Source organism: Camelus ferus, chromosome X, assembly GCF_009834535.1.
Source record: "Camelus ferus isolate YT-003-E chromosome X, BCGSAC_Cfer_1.0, whole genome shotgun sequence".
In the NCBI taxonomy this organism is placed as follows: domain Eukaryota; kingdom Metazoa; phylum Chordata; class Mammalia; order Artiodactyla; family Camelidae; genus Camelus; species Camelus ferus.
The window spans coordinates 10,772,533-10,793,730 of NC_045732.1; the positions used below are offsets into that span (position 1 = coordinate 10,772,533).

The 21,198-nt window shown below is 41.7% G+C and overlaps 1 long non-coding RNA gene across 1 annotated transcript in view; it reads right to left on the reverse strand.

Annotated features, from left to right (window-relative positions):
- The window catches only part of LOC116662067, a 216,925-nt gene extending 200,419 nt beyond the window's left edge, over positions 1 to 16,506 (reverse strand). The window contains exon 1 of the long non-coding RNA XR_004318061.1: positions 16,416 to 16,506. This is a non-coding gene — a long non-coding RNA (uncharacterized LOC116662067). The remainder of the gene's footprint in view (positions 1 to 16,415) is intronic.
- Positions 16,507 to 21,198: the final 4,692 nt, after the last annotated feature.

Below are 21,198 nucleotides of genomic sequence, written 5' to 3' on the forward strand. Positions count from 1 at the left end.
AAGTGCCCTAGACTCCTTTATTTATATTCCCATTTCACCCCTCCTCAGAGACAAACTTCTTGAAAGAACAGTCATTGTTAAGTTCATTTCTTCATCTCCCATTTCTTCTTGATCTGTCTCCATCTGGCTTTAACCTCAACCACACCGCTGAAAGTACTTTTCTCAAGACCATGGCTGGCTTTTTGTTCCCTGTTTTACTTGACCATTCCATAATACTTGACATTGTTGGCCATTTCCATCTCTGAAACTGTTTACTCCCTTGGTTGTCAAAGAAACATACATTTTAGCTTTAGTTCCTTTCATGGGCTCGGAATTCTCTGCCTGCCACTTAAAGGTCGGGTTCCATCCTCAACTCTCATTTCTTACTCTCACCCTTTCTGACAGACCTCACTCACATCTGTCCTTTCCATTACCCTAGAATGTCTACAATGGTCAGTTACCTGTCTCTAGTACATCTCTTTTCTAAGCCTACAGAATCAAATTTTTAAGTACCTACTGGACTTTCTCCATCTGAATGCTACATTAATGTGTCAACTCCACCATGGTCTAAACTTGATGCATCATATTTCCTTCCTCATTTTTCCTTCCTTCCTACTGTCACCGCCCTCAAGATGCAATCCCCACTCAGGGCACCGCTATACCCCATCATCCTTGGCCAAAGATTTCAGAGTCATTCATGCAATCTTTCTTCTCCATCACCTTTCCACTCACTAGCTCCTGAAAATCTGATCATCTTAACACTACACGGCCATCTCGTCCTTGCCATGTACATCGCTACTATTTTTGCTCAGATCTTCAAACTTACCACCCATAAAATAATACAAGTGTTTCCTAATTGGTCTCCCTAAGAACAGACTTGTCATTCTAATCTATTTTTCATTATGTTATGACATTGATCTCTCTAAAGCACAAACAAGTCCCTCCTCATTTAAAAGATTACTCGCTATTCCCATTTTGTAATCATAAAATTCCAAACTGATCAGCATTACACACAACCTCCTGCATGACCTGCCTCCTACCTATCTTTCCAATCTCACCTCCCATCCTTTGTCCATGCCTCCGCCATACTGAAAAGCTTACGGTACCCTTGAGCATATGATATCATCATATTTCTTCACACATTTACACACACTGTTCTCCCTTCCAGATATGCCTTTATGATACCTTTGCCTACATAGTAGCCCTACTTGTCCCTTCAAGTGTAACTCAAGGATCTCTTCTCTTTGAAGCATTTCAAGAACCTCTAGAAAAAAGTCAACCCATGCTCTTGTGGGCTTTGAGAAATGCATGGGAAATAGACTCAATAAGACCTGACTTAGCTGATGTGAGGAGAGAGAACACCAAGCAAACAATTCTAGGGCTTTGAGCCTAGAAGTCAAGAATCATGGCAAGCCACTATTAGAGAAAAAGAAGGCTGAGGTTTTACCAGAAGGGTGGAGATCTATGAGGTTATTTTTTTTTTAAAGCAAACTCCTTATTGACATAGAACATATGTACAGTAAAGTGTAGAAGTGTCCGGCTTACACACACCAGAATGGCTAATATTCAAGAGACAGACAACATCAACACCTGCTGTTGGCGAAGGACTTGTAGCAACACTCATGTGCATCTGGAACATAAATCCTTGCACCATTTTGGAAAACAGTGGGGCAATATCAAAAAAAGGTAAACATATGCACACCCTAAAACCCAGCGATTCCTTTCCCAGGAATACATCCAACAGATATGCTGACATAAGTTCATCAAAAACATGTACAGGATGTTCAGAGCAGCTTAACTCATTATGACAAAAAGTAGAAATGATCCAAATGTCCATTAATCCTTGAATGGATGAATGAATTGCATTTTATTTACACATGGAAAACTATGTGACAATGAGAATGGGTGATATACCACATGTAAAAGTATGGATAAATCTCAAACATAATACTGAGGGAAAGAAGGCGACACAAAAGAGAACACACTATATGCTACGCAAAGTACAGATAAGGAACACGGCTACTCTACGCTTCTGGAGGGCAGGATGGAAAGTCAGTGACCAGAGAGGAGTGAAACAGGTGATTCTGGCGTGTCAGCAGGCTCTACTTCATTCCGTTGCTCATTACACAGTTGTGTTCCATCTGTGAAAGTCCAGCAAACTGCTCACCCAGGGTAAGTGCATTCTCTGTGTACTGAACCACAATGAAAATGTTTTAAGTGCACAGCTTACTGAATTTTCACTGAGTGAACATTCCCATGGAACTAACATTCAGCCAAGACACAGAACACTGCCAGCACCTCAGAACCCCTCATACTCCCACCCCATCAATCCCCACAAAACCAGCTCTATTTTGACTTCTATCCTGGTGGCAAAGACCTCACTTGTACCATTCAGTGCTATTTCCTCCATATCTAAAACATATATTGGCATGCTATAGATATTTTATAGATACATGTTGAAATAATTAACTACAGGCAAAACTGGGAAGTCAACCAAGACATCTGAAACCTTGACCCTGGCCAAGCCCATGAAATTAAAAGGATAAACTGAGGTAAAGAAGCTAAGAAGGAAACTGCAGTTCCTTGGAGAATGTCTATATTGAGAAGTAGGAAAAGCAATTCTGAAGAGTTGTCTGAAAATCAGTCGAACTATGTTTTCATTTCATAAAACTAATTTACTAGTTTCTTATCACCGTGTTGAACAGGTCTGTTTTGTATGATTAAGCAAATTATTGGTCAATCAAAAATATTTTATTCATGAAATCTTTTTGGTGACTATATTATAAGCGTCTTTGTATTCACAAACAAGGCTCTGAAATGTATGACTTAGGATCTGCATTGTCAACTTGAAAATAGAAAGAATTTCATCTTCCTTGCACCCTTTGGATTTGAGCTGTCAGCAACTGTGCAAAGAGCATCAAATCCATTAAAAATTTATAACATTTGAAACGCCCAACAGCCACAAAACTGATTTTTCTTTAACTCTGTGATTCATCCAATCTGATACTGAGCGTTCACCGTGTAGAAAGGAAGAAGCACCAGGACCCACTATGGGAGGTTGGCTTGCCTGTCCATTTGCATCTGCACAAACACTACCTCTCCCCACTGAGCCCCAGGACAGGAACGGCAGATGTCCAGGAAATAAACTGTTGTAAGTTATTACAAAATAAAAGCATACACAGGGGAGTGGACTTCTGCCTGCCCTAAGTTTCTCTGGCTGCATGTCTGGAGTGTCTTGAATGACGGCAGTACCCACATTCCCACAGGCAGCTCTTTCTTCTATAACTCCATTTACATTCTGTCCGAATGTCACTTCCAGCATTATTACAGTCCTTACTCTGGAGTTGCACCGTGTCCAGAGTTTGAAATAAGCTGTAAGATTCATTGTGTGATTGATGCTATGCTATGCAATTTATATTAATCTGTCAGCACAATTAGATTAAGTTCTTTGACTGGAGGGTAAGGCTCTGACATACCATTTGAATCACAAAAAGATAGTGTGGGACAAAGAAAGAGTGTAAATACTTAAATAGTTGTTTAATCAGGTTATTTTTACATTTAGAAATATTGCAAAATACCCCCAAATCTTGGATTTCCATTATGATAACTAAACTTAAGACTAGTTCAGAAAAAGCTCATAGTTTAGGAAAGATCATGATTAGCCATCCAGATGGATGGGAATTACACACCATCCACAGACAGTGCTGACTGAAAAGGAGGATGGCGGCTTCGTCTCATTAATCAGCAGAGACAGGGCAAGGACGCCCCTGCATGGCAAAGCCTCAGTGCACACCTCAATGCCAAGGCCTCCCTGTTACCTGCATCTTGTCAAGACAGAAAGACAAAGCCAGGCCCCCCTTAACAGGCCACGTGGCCAGAAGTCCAGGGCTGCTCCTCAACTGAGTATGCTCAGGTTATTTCCCGGGTGCCCATTTCTCATCTTCAACTGACTATGCTATTCTTAAATTTTTTTAAAGTAGCACAAGTGACAGAAATTGGGAAATTTTCAAAAAGTAGAAAAACAGAGATCATAAACATTCACCCTGTTACTGTTTGGATGTAGTTGATCTTTGCTGTGGATATTTTTACGTATGATGATTATATGGAATCTTTAAAGTTACTTAAGCTTTATAAATCAACAGGTATAATGCTATAAATAATACACATTTATTGTTCATTTTTTAATTTAAAAAAATCTTAAAGACAAAAATGATTTAAATCCATATAGACAGAGTTTTCTCTGTTGTTTTGCTGTCTGCTGACTCTTTCTGAATGCATCAGAATTAAATTCCAACGTTTTGACGTCTAATAGATAAGCCCCTTATTACCTAGTTTAGAGGGCTGACTGTGGACAGAGATATAAATCAAGCACAGAACATTCCACCAGTGTAAATCCTCCATCCTTGGTTTAAACAACTTTGACTGGCGTCCCAGGCTCCAGATATTACAAGGATGACCACTTCAGACCTTCTCAGAGCAGGCTGTGGGCACGGCAGGTAACCCAAGTCTTCTCGGAGTAGGCGGAGGGCAGCAAGTCAACCAGATCTGTAAACCAGCCCAAGTTCTGTGGTTTGAATAAATGGGCATAAACTGGACGAAGACATCAAGCATCTGTTCAGGAAAAAATCGTAGGTGCAGTGTTTTCCGGATCCCTCTACTGTCTAATCATGGCCTTCCCCAGAATCTGCACTTGGGGAAGTCAACATACTTTGTTATAATGTTCTCCTTTTTTCCAATAAGTATTTTACTTATTTATTTATTTATTTATTTACTTTTTTTTTTTTTGGATTAGTGGAGGTACTGGGGATTGAACCCAGGACCTCATGCCTGCAAAGCATGCCTTCTACCACTGAGCTATACCCTTACCCGACAATGTTCTTAAATTATAACACTTTTCTTCCTGAAAACCTGTAAGTGCTTCTCCACTATCTTCTGATGCCTCATTTTTCAGAGGAAAGATAGAGTTTATGAGCTTATTTCAGTGACAGGCAAGAAAAACTCAATATATTTAATATAACCAAAAAAGAAGTGTGGACTCATATACTGAAAGAGTCCAGCTGCCCCCAGGGGCACCCATGTCACTGAGATTGTGTTGTTTCACACTCTCCCCATTTCTACCCTCTTTATTATTAGCTTTATTCCCAAGCAAGCTTTCCATGTAGAAATAAAGATGGCTGTCTACAACGCCAGACACAAAGTGTGGTCACACAGAGATTTCTTTTTCCTGATATCTTGACAGAAGTCCAGCTAAGAATGTCATTGATCTGGCTTGGGTTATGCGTTCAGCCTTGTTCAGAGGATAGGTATCCTAATTAACTAGCTTGAATTCCAAGGTCAGTTTTGTACTGGGTGATACAGTGTCATCTGATTGGCAACCCCAGGCAGGAGAGCTCCCAAAATAAATGAAGGGCTATGTCACCTAAAAAAGGATGGAGAGATAGCGGGCTGCAGATACAGGTGGAAATTTCACTTAATTTGCATGTCTTGTAGATAAGCTTCTTTTCTCCTTAAAGTGCATAGATTGACAACCCATTTTCTTAGGAATCTTTTTTTTAACTAAAGCAATTTTTCAATTACGTCTCTTTTTATCCTATTTTTTTTTAACCTCAAAGCAATCCTAACTGCCTCTGATGCCCATTTCAACTCCACTATCACATTTTTTATTTCCTTGCATCCTCTCTTACCTCACCTGTCTTGTTTCCTCATGTTATCTTTTGGTTTTTCATCTTTCCTTCTTTCTAATTCCCCCTCAGGACTTCATTCTCTGGCTTGCTGCCGTCCATCTTATTTTGAATTCCTAACAGTTTTCTAAATTTCTCTTCTATTTCCTGATTTGCTTAATATTAGAAATTCAGTCTCCTTCTGGGCTTTCAGGGTAATACTGCTTTTAATTCTGCAGCTTTTCCCATTGGCGCTGTTGGTCTTGCTTTGGTTCTTATTTGCTTGTCACGTGTAAAGGAGACTCATCCATTTGTGGCTGCTGTCCCCAAGTAGGCTGCATGGATTACACTCATCTTCACTCTGCATCCATCTGGAGTATTTTTCTAATTCCATTCTTCTACTTATATTAAGATCAACTGACTGCTCTACACAGCCCTGGGTCTGCATCTCAATGTATAGCAAATATTCACCTGTCACTTGCACGCTGTAGTGAAATGAGAACTACCTGGGTCTCCACTCCTAGGGGATGCACACCCTGCTCCAAAGGGGTCTGTGCACAAATGCATATTCCAGGTGCATTCCCGTTTTACTTCTAGGGACCATCCCTTTGCACAGGGTTCTGCACACAACCACCTGCTCCCAGCCAACCCTCTAACTGCCAAGTATTTCTGAGGTCTGGTGTCCAGACAAAAATACAGGGGTTTACGACAGCGGCCTAGAAAAGATAACTCAGTCTTTGCTTTGGAGTCTCTGCCTAGCCTCAGAGACAGGAAGGGCAGAAGGAAGATCTTTGCCCCTACTTTCATGTGAACTAGCAGGCCTATGGTGTTCTAGGTAGCTCTATCAGGTGAAATTGGTCGAAATTCTTCAAAACTTATGGCAGTAGGTTAGCTGTTGGTTTTCAGAGGTACTAGGGTGAGAAGCAGGAAGGAATCATTACAGGAATTGAGGGTGGAAGTAATTTTCAAGTGGAAGGGCTTCCCACTGATTGAAGCTGAAATCCATTCCTAAACCATATGGCACGAAGCCTATGTTACCATTAAACAAATATTTTAATTCTGAAGTTATCCTTAGAAGGCCATTTGTTAAGGCCTTTTCTTTATTTTCTGAAAGTACTGCAGCTCCGCTGTTCAGGGCAAATGATACTTTTTCCTAAGTTTGAATGGTCCAAAGAAATGTAATTTCACGAGCACCCACAACAAAGCTCTTGCAAAGTTCCTGATTATGTCCACTGGGAAATTTTCTTCACATTACACCCCAACCCCTCCTCATGTTATGTTTCAAACCTGCCTTTTTCTTTTGAACCCCATTAATAGAGCAGCTTAGCCAGGACACTGGAAAAACAGAGCCACTCACTGGGTTTGTTACAGCGGCCCAACCAAGGGCCATGATGTCCATGCTGGGGGGTGGCAGCATTTAGACAAAGAACACCGTTCTCACTTACCATATGCTGTAAGCTTCATTTTAACCATCTAAGATCAATGTAATTATTTATTAAAATGTCATTATTTTGTGAAATTAGCCTTCCTTCTTTGCATAATAATTTTATCATTAGCCACTGTTAGAAAAAGAAAAAAAGAAAAGAAAATCTGATGATTGCTCTGTGGGACTTCCTCAGTTCTCACCAGGGAGATACACCCTGAGATGGAGACAGGCAGGGAGTTGAGGCAGCAGCATTTTTAAAATCAAGACCTTTGGGAAAGTGAAGGAAAAAGAAAAGGTGAACTGTGAGTTGGTGACACCAAGGTTTCTGCTGATCCAGTGGGACACTCTGGAGCTGGACGGTCCTTTGAAGTTGTCCTAAATTGAAGTAAGGGGACTGTAATAATAGAAAATAAAGAAAGAAAGAAACTGCCAGTAATTGAGTGTGAGTAGTTCTCAGGGAGAAGACATAAGCAAGGTTTCTCCCCTCACCAAGTGCATCTCCCAGACAGAGACGCAGCTGTCAACACCCCCCCGCAGGTATAGAAATGAGTGCCTCAGTCCCGAGACAGTATCTGAGCAGCACAGCACAGAGTCCTCTCCAAGGACACAGCTTCCATAGGATGGTGTGTCAGGTTGGCGAGGCGCAGCTGTATGTCCCAAAAATCCTGAAATTCTGATGACTTAGTAAAACAGTATATTATTTACTCATGCTCCCTGACCAACACATAATGAGTTCTCACTCATGTCACTTGAGGACCCAGGTTTATGAAGACTCCAAAACAGCGGGTATTTTTATGATCATTAAGGTAGAAGAACAGAAACATAATGAATCATGCACTACCCTGAAGAGACCGAGAAGTTAAGTCATGTCTCTTCCAATCATTTTTGTTGCCAAGTTATGTCACATGGCCTAAAATCCACTGGAAAAGCGTCCAGTAAAAGGGGAGAATCAGAATCTCTATGACCTGATGACCACCACAAAGAAACACTCATTTCTACACCTGCCCGGGGTCTATAGATATTAACTGACTATTGAAATATTGACATACCTTTTGTTAATCTTTGCACATATATTCTTTAATTGCAACTAAAGGATAATCCAAAGGAAAAGTACATTTGAGATCTATAAACTCAATTACAAAACTGAAGAGCTAAATATTTCCATAAAGCACTCTAATGAAGGAATTGCAAGAAAATACAAAGAAAGCAAAAGCGGATGACACTTAAGAAGAGACTGGAAACTCGGTACATTCTCTAATGCTTTTTAAGTCCCTGAAGTTATGAGCATAAAAATCCTCGAAACAAAAGCCTCTCTGTGTTTTGGAAAGAGTGGCAAAGCGAAGGTATGAGACATGTTGACTTCCTCATGCCATTGTACAACAAAGCAGGAGGAGGAAGAATCCTCAAATGGAAGGAATGATAGTAGCTACAAAAAAATAGAAGGGGAAAATGTGATCTTCTGCAAGGAAGAAAGAAAGTCCCTGGCTTTGGAACTAATACTGTGAAGCTGTTACAGCAGCTACAAGTACATAGTACACGTTGCCTTGAGAGTGTGTACTTGTGATGTGTGTATGTGCCCATGCATGTGTGTGTGTGTCTGCACATGGCTTCCCAGCATTCCACTCAGACAGCGACAGCATCATCCGGCCAGCCCAAGGATAAGCTAAGAGCCTGGCTGTTGTAATTACTTCCTCATATCTACTTTGAAAACATGAGGGACCTTTTCCACAAACGGTGATGGGAAAACCAGACATTCACATGTAAATGAATGAAATCAGACCCTAATCTTACACCACTCACAAAAATTAACTTGAAATGGATTAAGACCTGAAACTATGAAACCCCTGGAAGAAAACATAGGGAAAACGCTTCATAATATTACTCTAGGCAATGGTTTCTTGGACATGACACCAAAAACACAAGCAACAAAAGCACTGACAAACAGAACTACCTAAAACTAAAAAGCTTCTCCAAGCAAAGGAAAAAACCAACAAACTAAAAAGGCAACTTGCTGAATGGAAGAAAATATTTGCAAACCATATATATGATAAGAGGTTAATATCTAAAATATATAAGAAACTTATGCAACTCAATAGCAATAAATAGATAAATAACCTGATTTTTAAATGAGCAAAGAACTTGAAAAGACATTTTCCCAAAAAGACATAGAAACGGCTAACAGATACATGAAAAGGTACTCAACATTATCAGTTATCAGGAAAAAGCAAATCAAAACAACAATGAGGTATCAACTCACACCTGCTAGAATGGCCATCAGGAAAAAGACAGGAAGTCAGTGTTGGCGAGGACATGGAGAAAAGGGAACCCTGTACACTGCTGGTGGGAATGCAAACTGGTACAGCCACAATGCAAAACAGTCTGGAAGTTACTCAGAAAATTCAAAATAGAACTACCAGATGATCCAGCAATCCCACTTCTGGGTATTTATCCTCAAGAACTGAAATCAGGATCTCAAAGAGACATCTGCACTCCCATGTTCACTGCAGCATTATTCACAATAGCCAAGATGTGCAAACAACCTAAGTGTCCACTGACACAGGAATATCCGGTACACAAAATGTGATATATACATACATAAAACACTATTCAGCCTAAAGAAAGAAATCCTGGCACTTGCAACAACATGGATGAAACTGAAACACATTAAGCTCAATGAAATAAGCCAGTCACAAAAGTACAAACAATTTCACGATTCCACTTAAACGAGGAAATGCACAGAGAAGCAGAGAATCAACTTTTATTACTTTGGAACTGAACTATCAGGAAAGTTTACACTGCTCTAAGTGGCAGGGGCTGGGGGAGGGGAGATGGGAGCTGCTGTTGAGTCAGGAGGGGAGGTGGGAGCTGCTGTTGAGTGGGGAGGGGAGATGGGAGCTGCTGCTGAGTGGGGACAGAGTTTCAGTTATATAAGATGAGTAGGTACTAGAGATCTGCTGTCCAACATTGAGACTACAGTTAACAATTCTGTATTGTGCACGTAAGATTTTGTAAAAAGTGTAAATCTCATGTCAAGTTGTTAAGTGTTCTTATGACAATTCTTAAGAGAAAGAGTTTTTTCTGTTGTCAGTAATAAAAACAGAATACGTATTTGAAAAACCCAAACAGAAATCCACTAAGAAAAACTATTTCAGGTTTGCAAAGTAATTAACGGTACACACTGGAACAAGACATGTGATCCGGGTCTTACTGAAGCATGACTTGATGGGGGTCAGAGTCCTGACGTGGCTTTAGGTATCTGCAGTCCTCGCCACTGCTTTCCCATCCTTCTGGTAGACCTGGCCCCCGCCAGAGACCACAGCAGGGAATGTCAGTTTGCATTTGCTCAGTCCTCTTATGACCGAAAGTTCTTGGCTAGACTTCCTAATGTTGCTGCTGAGGGCCTCAATTTTCTACCAACTGTTTTCTCTGCCTGGGTACTTTTACCGTCTGTGATCCACTCCTATTCTTGAACAATTTAATTTCCTCACGTTGACGATTATCACGTACTTCTTCTAGGTGTACTGGATATTATGCAAAAGAAGCACTCTCTGTAGGTCACTTAGAGCAGCGTATAATTTCCTGATAGTCCCATTCCAAAATAAAATATAGACAGCAAATAAGTCTACATACACACACTGCGGCAATTGCTTTTTTCCCAAAGCATATCCTCTGATTCCTCAATTTCTTCCCACTTGAGGGAGTCAGTAAATGTGGGAGGGTGGAAGACAGATATTTCTTTTCTGCTAAACTTCATCACAAATTTACTTTTTTCTTGCTCTTTTATAGGAAAGGCTAATGAGAATCATTAATCATCGTGTTAACATTTGCATCAAAGGAAGAGTTTAAAGTAATGAGCAGTAAAAACATAAATGAATATTTTATTTCTAAGTGAGTTTTCCCCTTGAGTTTCCTGAATTGTTCATTTTCAGGGTCAAATGCCAGGCTGTGTTTCCCACTCTACAGCAATGAGAAACGGCAGATAGGAAGAGGACTGGCACACACTGCAAATGACTAACATGCATCATAAGACTATGTTGAAGATTGAAAGTTAAATATTACAGGTTTCAGGTGGTTTTATGTTTACTGTGTAAACTCTAGTTCTATAATCTGAGAACAAGTAACTATTCATTTTGAACTTTTTTTTTATAGATTCCATCTCAAATATAGTTCCCCCCAAATTTGCTGTATTCAGATTGTCTTAACACTGTCTGTGAATTGTGTTCCCTTGACAAAAGCACGTGAGAAGTTTAAAGGATAATGATTTTCTAAAAATACCAATAATTTGCACTTTCTTTTCCATCTCAAAGCAATTGGATTTATTACATATTTTTATCCACTTGTCAGGCATGGAGAATGTGGTTACCAAGAACTCTCAAATCCTTTTGTGCTTTCAAAATGAAATGATCAAACCAAAATTAAATCGATAATTTAAACGACACTGCGTGTGTCCTCAGTGAGACAATGGCATCAAGCATGCGTTCTTCCTTGAAACCAGAGGATCACTTTATATTCTCTAACTTGACTCATCCGACTGTATTTCAGGCTTTCAGTAAACGGGATTGTGGCCAACACCTTTGCCCAGTTTCTTCAGAGAAGAGAACATAGTCCATGAGTCTGAATATATGGATTAACTGTCCATCATTATTAGGGCAGTTCCTCACCTGACATTTGATCAATAGCACAGAGTCTTGCTCACTTGTCTTGTCACAAATCTCATTAAATAGCTTCTAAACGTAACCACACACAACAAAGAGAAAATACATATCTATTTTTTCCCAGTCAGTAGTCTGAGTTGCAGTCATGTAAAATACAAAACTACCTCAGTCTTTAAATGCTGGGAAAAGGGGCTAAGTCCTTTATGCAATACGGCTCTCAGAAATGTCTAAGTGAAGCACCCCTGTTAACCAAATCTAAAAGGTCAGTCTAAATAGTTTAGCCATTTGTGAAAAGATAACATTCTGGAAGAGTCTTTCCTACCAATTTGGAGTCTCCTTTAGATTCTGTAAGAGAGGGATAATAATAATTCTTTCCAGGTGTGATATTCAAACTATCTAGCTGCTGATATGATGTGGGTTCCAACCAATGAGAAAAGGCAGTGACAACTCACACTAGCCTTAGACCAGTGAGCCCCACCCAGGGGCATCAAGCAGCCTTGCCTCGTCCACAGGACTGGTGGGATTAGGAGATTAAAAAGCAGGGCCCTGAGCAGAGTCTGACACACTGGATATTCTGAAAATGTCAGCATTTTCCAAATGAGGTCTCCTGCCACAGTAGGGCTTTAATGCAACTATATGCATAGTTCTGGAGAGCTTCCTCTAAATATTAAATGCACTAAAGATTAAATAGTGACACAAAGTTATCTGGAAAATGGCTGTGAATACGTCAGTAACTAAGTCTTCATTTATGATCCAAGGTAGGAATGGACAGAAAGTTCCATGCCAGGCACAAACCAGAGTCAGAGATGCAGGTAGGAGCATCGACACCAATGGACATGAAGGCTTCAACAGCTACAGGTCACTCACAACCAGCAGGGAAAGAGGGTGGGGAACTCTGCCTTCACGACTACAGGGCCCGTCTTTAAACACGAAGGAGTCAGCAGAAGGGAACTGGATAAAAATTCACAGCTGTACCTCACTCATGGTCAATGCGGCTTTCACTAAAAATAAATTCTTGGAAGAATGGAAATACCCAATTTACTAAATGATTCTTCATCGAGTGTCTCCCAAAACCAAGTCCTCCTGATACACTGAAATTTCACTTGATTTTCAGAGATTTAGAGAGAATATTTTCAGCAACACACATATCTAATAGACAATGCACACATCCACAATCTTATTTTCCAGAAGGAAATGCCAGGACCTGTGGCTGTCCCAGTTGCTATGGAGACCACAAAGCCCTTGGATGAAGTCCACCGTCCAGAGCTTTGAGGAGAACGAAGCCAGCGGCTGCAGGATTCAGAACCTGACTGCCATATGGGTTCTGCAGCTGCCAGACCAGAGATCCTAGAGAAGGCCCGGAGAGGAGGGCAGGGTGGGAAGAGAATTCTACTTCTTTTGAAAAGAGAGGAAAAGAAAAACAAACAATGGGGGAATGGTTGATCTAAATGCAATTACACTACTTAATGAATCCACCAGAGCCCACGATATTTTAAACCATCTCAAATGATTAGGAAATTAATTCTAGCATGACTTTAGTCAAAGAACATTATGTGATGAATTCACACAATCTGAATAATTGCAGCTATCAGCTGAAATAACAGCAGGAAGATGAGTAAATAGGTCAGCTATTCTAGGAGATAAATGTGTATCCCCTGATGTCTTCCGCACAACTTTTTGTAAAAAGCAGACAGTAGCATTTTCCTAATTGTTTTTAAACCTTTCTGCAGAGGTTATATGTCGGAAATTCAAGAGCTGGCTGATAATAATCTCCCGTGACCGATTACTTTTCACCACAAAAGGAGCAAATTACATTTCAGAGATTTCTTTTCTTAGCTATTATTGAACATTATGGAGAACAGGTGTGTGGGCAGAAGAGGCGTCTTTAACACAGCTTAGGATGAGGGCAGACTCTCTGTAAACACTAAGAGAAATTTTTAAAGATCAATTGTGAAACGGCTTATTAAATCACTCTCTAGATATTTAGTGTTTAGCACTGAGCATCTAGGAATTGAAAGCACAGGGTGTGTACCAGAAAGCTTTGCTTTGTTATTGGTTATTTTTTAGGTTTTTTCTTTTTTGGACTGGAGAAATTATGAACTGATGGGGAGACATGCTGTCATATGCACTGGACACTTTTTTTTTAATCTTCAGTTGAAGAAATCAAAGCCAAGCAAATGCCCTTCCAAGTGTGAGGTCATAGTTGAGTATTTGTTGGCCAACAGCCACGCCGTTAAGTCATTCCTGGGAACCGTGCTGTTTCAAGGCACTGCTTGTGGATAGAATGGACGGTACAGCATTGCCCCTACCACCCATCCCGCCTGAAGTCAGATAAGGAGTCTATGCACGCAAGGCAGTGAGATCCAATGCTATGGACCTACGTCAGCATCTCCCCTTCTAGTTAGCGCTGAAGTGTCTACTTCGGTCTCTTCAACATTTTGTCCTTATTACTAAGCACCCATAAATTCCTAGCACTAAAATAGATGTTAGGAAAGAGGGAATAAACAATAAGCCACCCCCTTTGTCTCAGAGAGCCAAGAGTAAAATTGGGTTTGGGTTGTTAAAAGGGGTATTTGTGGAAGAAAATCCAACTTCTCTAATTCTCACCATGGAAATGCCTTGGAATTGCAGAACGTTAGAGCTGAGAAAAGATCTCAGAGGCCAAAAGCACCAAACCTTCTTGCTTCACTGATGACAAAATTAAAACTCAGGGAATGTAAGCAATTTTCTCCACAAATGCTGTTGTCTAGACAGCAGTGCAAGCTACCCTGTACACTGGAGGAAGGACCTGGTCTTCACGGGCTCACAGCCAAGTGCCTACCCATGAAGGATGCACATTCCATCAGGAACTCTCTCTGCCCTGCTTTGGAGCAAGAGCTCTGCTCCTCAGTACTCAGCCAAAGCTGAGCACGGAATGGGAACCTAAGTAACAAAGTCTGCTATTGTGACTGGCAAGCAAAAACCTATTGGAAAGACGACTGATTACTGGTTCACATGAATCTGAAATAACAGACAGTTATGGTTATTTATGATCTCCTACCTTATGTTCCACAAGACTTTATTAGCACAAATTAAAAAGTGCCTCCAATCTAATTTTTAATTTAACGGCTTCCCTGCAATTGAACTAAAGTTCAATAGTTGGTTAAACTAAATCAAGAATTTTCATCACTCACCCAGTAGTACAATACATTGCATTCCACTCGCGTGATCTTATTATAATACAATTTCCCACTTGCTGAGAAAGTATTCTGTGCAATGCACTGTGTGAGTAGCTTTATTTACATTATTTCTTATTCTTACAGCTATTCCAAAAGGTAGGAATTATTATCCCCATTTTTTAGATGCATGACTTTATTTTCAGAGGGATGAAGCAATTGGGCCAAAATCAGTGTGTGGGCAGTTACAAAGTTAACCTCAGAGCCCTCATGCTCCAAAGCCAGATTCTCAACCAGGCATCATAGCTTCCATACCCTGCCCATTCTTCCACAGTCAAAGAAAATTAATTATTCACTTATTTTAAAAAGATTACCTATGTCAGCATACTGGAAAGATAATTAAAGATCATGCTGGAAATTCCACAAATGTCGATGAATAATTAAGTCTTTCTAAGACAACTAGAAATTGGAAGCTGACCTCCTGTGCAGCATGAATACAGTTCCAGGTTATCTAGTTGAAAAGGAAAATTGGCAGTTGGTGATCACAGAATGTTTGGAGTAATTTCAAATCAGCCCACACAGAGGAATAAGAGATGAAACCCTCTGTAAATAGGCAAATATTGATTAAATATATTCCAGGGCAAGACCCAGGACTATGAAATTAACAGAACACAGAGGCAGGGCAAACTTGAGACCTTTCCCTCATACAGACTGATCAGTGCTTTTCAAAAGACAGAGCCAGAGTGATGATGTGAAATTTTAACATCAACTCAGCAGGGTCCCTCCTTTCAAACACCAGATGTCCTCTTTATTTCATCTTCTGCTCAACCCCGATTGTTTACTCCTGGGAAGACTGCATAGGCAGTTACAAAGCCATTCCCTTTGGCGTCTGCCTAATTCCCTCACCAGAAAACACATTAAAAAACAGTACTGGCGATGAGCAATATGACCAACACATGCACCCTGACGGATGAACAACTGCGTGCAGGGTCACAGGGCTCTGTCATCATAGGGCACTGAGGGAACTGTGATGTGTCTACGTTTGACATCTCCCTCGTTGCCTCCCTTTTAGATTATCACAGCCAAAAACAAAGAGCTATGATATGCTTTCATCTACCTCCTTCTCCCTGGGTGGGGTGAGGTAGGGAAGACGTCACAGATTCAGGCAGGGGTGGGCACACCGTGGCCCCTGGGCCAAATCCAGCCCAACACCTGTTTTTGTAAAGAAGTTTTATTGGCCCAAGGCCACACTCATTCGTTCACATAATGCACATGTGGCTGCCTTCCTGTTACAAAGGCAGAGTGGTATCATCGAGACAGAGACTACAAGGCCCGCAAAGTTGAAAATACGTACTACCCGGCCTTTTACAGAAAAAATAATGTGCCAGTCCCTGTTAGGAGCTGGAAAGAAAAGACCCTGGCCCAGAGAAAACACGTGTGAATAACCAAGACAAAATGAGAAACCTAAACTCATAAACACAGAGAAGAAAACAGGAGGGAATGATGTGGGCAAGATGGCAGAACAGGAGTTTTCTCCTACCTTCCCCAGATGGAACACTGATTCTGACCATCACTCACGAAGACAGCACCTCTGTGATGTCCAGGAGTCCAGTGGAGAAGCTCCAGCACAGCGCTGGAGGGGAAAAAAAAAATCTGAGGTTAGACACAATGAAGAGGGAAGAGGAACAGTTTGATTTTACCCCGTCATCCCTTCCCCAAGGCAGTGCGGCTCAGCCCCAAGATTTTTCCTGGGGCAGAGAGAGCCTGTCAGTGAGCACCTGGCCTCCCCAGATGCGCAGGGCACTGCTAAAGAGACCCCGCTCCTTCCTGCCTGATCCAGAACACGGAGAGGAGGTGGGTGACTTGGGGAAGGGGTGGCTGAGAGATCGGCGGTCGGGGTTCTCAGAGGAGGACAGTGGGGCACAGACCTCACCACCTGCTTCATGACTCCATCAGGAAGCTGACACAGGAGGTCCTTGTGGGCGCCTAGCCTAGGGATGCCCCCACCCGGCCCCTGGGCACCTCCCCAGGCTCTGTGTGCCTCACCCGCACACCCTCACACTGTGGCTGGCTTCCCCCGGCTGGCTCTGCGGCACTGGGAGAAACACAAACGTGAGCACTCAGCACCTCCCCGGAGAAAGAAATGGGAGGCTGTCAGCCGTCAACCTGGCTTTGCAGGATCAAGAGAAGGCAGGTAGTCTTAAGAGTTCCTGCCCCTCTCCCGCAAGAGGGCCTGAGAAAGCCTCAGAATCCCCAGCAGGGCTGACAGAAGATATTTCTCTTCCAAAGCCAGTCAGTAAAGACTGGAGGAGGTGACTGCTTCTTCAAAAGTGAAGACAGCAACACAAGACTTCAAGGCACATGAGTGATCAAGGAAACATGGCCATGAAGAACACATTAATTTTCCTGTAACCAACTCTAAGGAAATGGAGATCTGCGATTTGCCCAGTAAGGAACTGAAAATAGTCATTTTAAGGAAGCTCAGTGAGCTACAAAACACAGAAAGACAATTCAGCAAAATCAGGAAAACTATACAAATAAAAAGAGGAATTTAACAGAGGGATAGAAATCATTAAAAGGAACCAAAGGGAAATTCTGAAGCTTAAGAATACAAGGAATGAAATGAGAAATGCAATGGAGAGCTATTTCATGAAAAGGCAGTGAAACACCAAGAAGGAATAGTCTGTTTTGAAGGCACTGCCTTTCACAGGAAGGCAGCTTTCCACACCCACTACACCCACCGCTGGGCTTACATCAGCATAGCTACTCCAGGGAAACAGAGATAGTAATCACGTAACGCAGAGCAACGAAGAACGGAAATACCAACCAAATTCCTGACTAATGCCTGTGCTGTAATTGCCCTCTTAGGTACAAAGTGAAATGGTTTGTACCCACATCCAATTCAGATTCGTGTATTCATAATGTAACTTTTCTGTGTGTGTATGTATACTTAAAACCTTTACATATTTAAACTATTTTTGTGTATGTATATATGCATATATATTTCAATAAAGACAAGATGTATTTGTACAGAAAGTGAATTTGTAAGAATACGGATTTAGCTTATTTGGAAAGAATGATTTAGTTGTGCCATTCCTAAATACCGCTGATTTGTTCAACAAGCACATTCAACAAATACTCCATGTTAGGCATGATTACAGGGTCCAAGATGCACTGGTGGAAAAAACAAAACCGACAAAAATGTCTCTATTTTTTTTTTAACTAGTTTACATTCTAGTAGGGACGGAGAATAAACTGACAGTAAGCAAAATTAAAGTGTCTACTGTCATGTAATATTACACAAATTTAGTGGCCTAAAATCACACACATTTATAAGTTCACAGTGTGTGGGGGGAGGAGGCTGAGCATGACTGAACTGCACCCTCTGATGCAGTCCCACGGGCTGCGACTTCATCTGAGAGCCCACTCAAAGGCTGCACTGGGGAAGAATCTGCTCATGTGGCTGTGGGTAGAATTTAGTTGCCTGAGGGATCCTGGATCTCGGGCCTCGGTTACTTGCTGCTACGGATGGAAGGTCTCCCTCAGTCCCTGGTCACAGAGGCCTCTCCCACAAGGCAGGCGGCTTCATCAAAGCCAGCAGTGAAGATCTAACAAGCCAGAGGCACAGTCTTTTGTAACCTGAGCAGAGAAGTGACATCCCATCCCTTTTGCTGAATTTTTCTTTTAAGAAGTGAGTCACAGTCTACACTCAAAAGGATGAGATCACAGAGGCTATGATGATCAGGAGGCAGGGACCATCAGGGGCCCCCTTTAAAGCCTGCTTACCACAGCAGGGCATAACGTGCAGGGCCTGGTGGGCCATTGGGAGGAACTGGATTTTACTAGGATGCAACGACAATTTATGAGAGGCAGCTCAGGATTTACTGAGTTGTGATGTATACTGACCAAGTGTCTACTTCACCACCATCCACACTGCTCCCACGAGACCCCACAACTTCCTTGTCTCACGGACAAGGACAGTGGTATTAATCTTTCCGCATCCTGTGCTGTTCTTACACCCACTGCGACGGGTCCTGATTACACAGGCTTTTCCCCAGTCACCGATAATCTCTCCCTGTATTTCTCCTTCACATAAGTTTTCCCCCCAACTGTCTCTTTCCTGCTGAGATCCATTGATCATGGTCCTCTCCCTCTCGTAGCCAACAACATCACTACCAGACCGTTCATACCATTATTTAGCATCTTGGGAAGTGAATCTTTCATCCAGTTCAAAATAGGGAACACAGAGTTACCACAACTAAACTAAATGGAAAGGTTATTCTCTGACTTTTTTTGCATGTGCTAAAAATAGCTGGAGCAGAAAGTCAGTGACCCTGAGTACGATTTAACCTGTCAGCTACACTCGGTCAAATCCCTGTTTTGCTGTGGGCCTTCCCAGTTCCTCACAGAGCCCAGACACTGTCCTTCTACCCTGCTTTTCTTTCCACACCCCCTTTACACTCACATTCATGCCTCACTTTCTCTATTACTGATCACTCCATCTCCCCAGAAAGCTGGGTCCACTGGCTAACAACACGGACGTTTACAATCAGTTTCCTCCATGAACAGATGCTTTTCCCACCCAGCCGGCCTTTCGAATGCCCTCCCAGGGATCCCTTGCTCCCCAACCTCCACATCTGGACGTTTCCTTTTTTGCTGGCATATGAATAAATAATACTTGGAGCAGTATTTTGGAGGAGTCCTCCATTTCTGTGCTGAGACCACATGAGAGTGATCAAGGATAACATCATAATGATACAAATTTTAAAATATGGCTGGGTTGGAAAGGAGCATCTTGAAATATTTACGCAAATTTAAGAGGTGACATCTTCATTCCTTAAAGTCCTTTCAAGCCATCTGACCACATCGGCCAGCCACGAGGCGTTTTTGGAAGCTGAAGAAATGAGTTGTTAGGATGCTCTTTCCTTAACAGGAGGTTTTGTTGTTGATATTTTAGGGGGAAACATGATTTCAGAAATTGCTAAAAACGCTTTTCTAAGATTTATTCCTCTCCTCATGATCAAAATAAGCGCGGCAATGTCTGTATTTGCCAGAAAAAGGGACAATATTTTCCCTCAGGTTTTGAAACCCCTTGAAAACCTCTATAACCTGCTGCTGTTTTTATAGTAATCGAAGCTAAATTGGGGCTGAGAGAAAAATGAAGCATGCGGTACAACTGAAGGAATTCCATCGCAAGACTGCACAGATTTTCCAAATGCTCAGCTTTTCCCCCTGGTGTAAATACAGCCTTTTTCATGAAAATTGAACAAACATTTTTCTAAATTTGTCTCTCAGGAGCAAGCCTACTCTGCACATCACAGAACATTTTATCCTCCAAAGATAGGCTGAAAGCTCTAAATTACTCATTATATGGCTTAACAAAAGAAGCTCATTGTTAGTTAATTGGAGATAATATGGCCTTGTTCCCTGATGCAGATATATTAAAGTTGCTGGATATTTCTGGAGTTAATCTCTTCTGGAAAAAACTCTCAGTCATAAAATGTATTTTCTTCTGATAAGACATGAGGTAGCATGAAATAAATATAGGACTTGGAGCTGAGAGGATTAGAATACTGAAGAGGAGAGGACGCTGTCTCTGAACAACTTGCCAAATCAGTTCTCCCGAATGGTATGCAACCTGGTCACCCCAAAGAAAAATATCCCAATTAGCTGGACCTCACGGGGGCAGTGCTAGGGTGAGGCAAGTGCCTCGGGTGCAAAATTTCAAGGGGTGCCTCACTCGCCTCGCCCTAGTCCTGGACCCAGCTGGACTTCTGAGCTAAACTGAGCTAAACATCTGACTCCCTAAAACTGCCTCTTCTCTAGAATGAGTCATTTAACTGCTCCCTTGTTTTTGGACTTCTCTCCTATTTATTTTGTTCCCTGGATCTTTTACAACTAAATCCATTACAACTAAAATACAGATAGTGGATTCCTACAGATAATGGACTGCCTCTGGGCATAAATAACGCCCAGAAAGCCATGGCTACTGCTGTAAGAGGCTTTTACTTTTACTCCTAAAGGGAAGAGAAAACATGCATTCCTTCCTCCTCAGAAAATCCTTGCTTGCACTCTCCTTTGCCCTTCAAACTAGGGTCACGATTCCTCATGCCAAATGTCACCACGTCACCTGCTGTTCACTTTCCAGCTCATGACAAGCACTCTTCTTCACACATCACTGGAATGAAAGCCCTGAAACCATGTGAGACCTCCTAATTCATCGTAAACCCAGGACTTGAAGGATCGTTGAATGTCATTGGCCTGAGGCTCTTTGATGACTGAACACCCCTCCTTTCTCGGGCCTGTGTCCTCACAGTCACCAT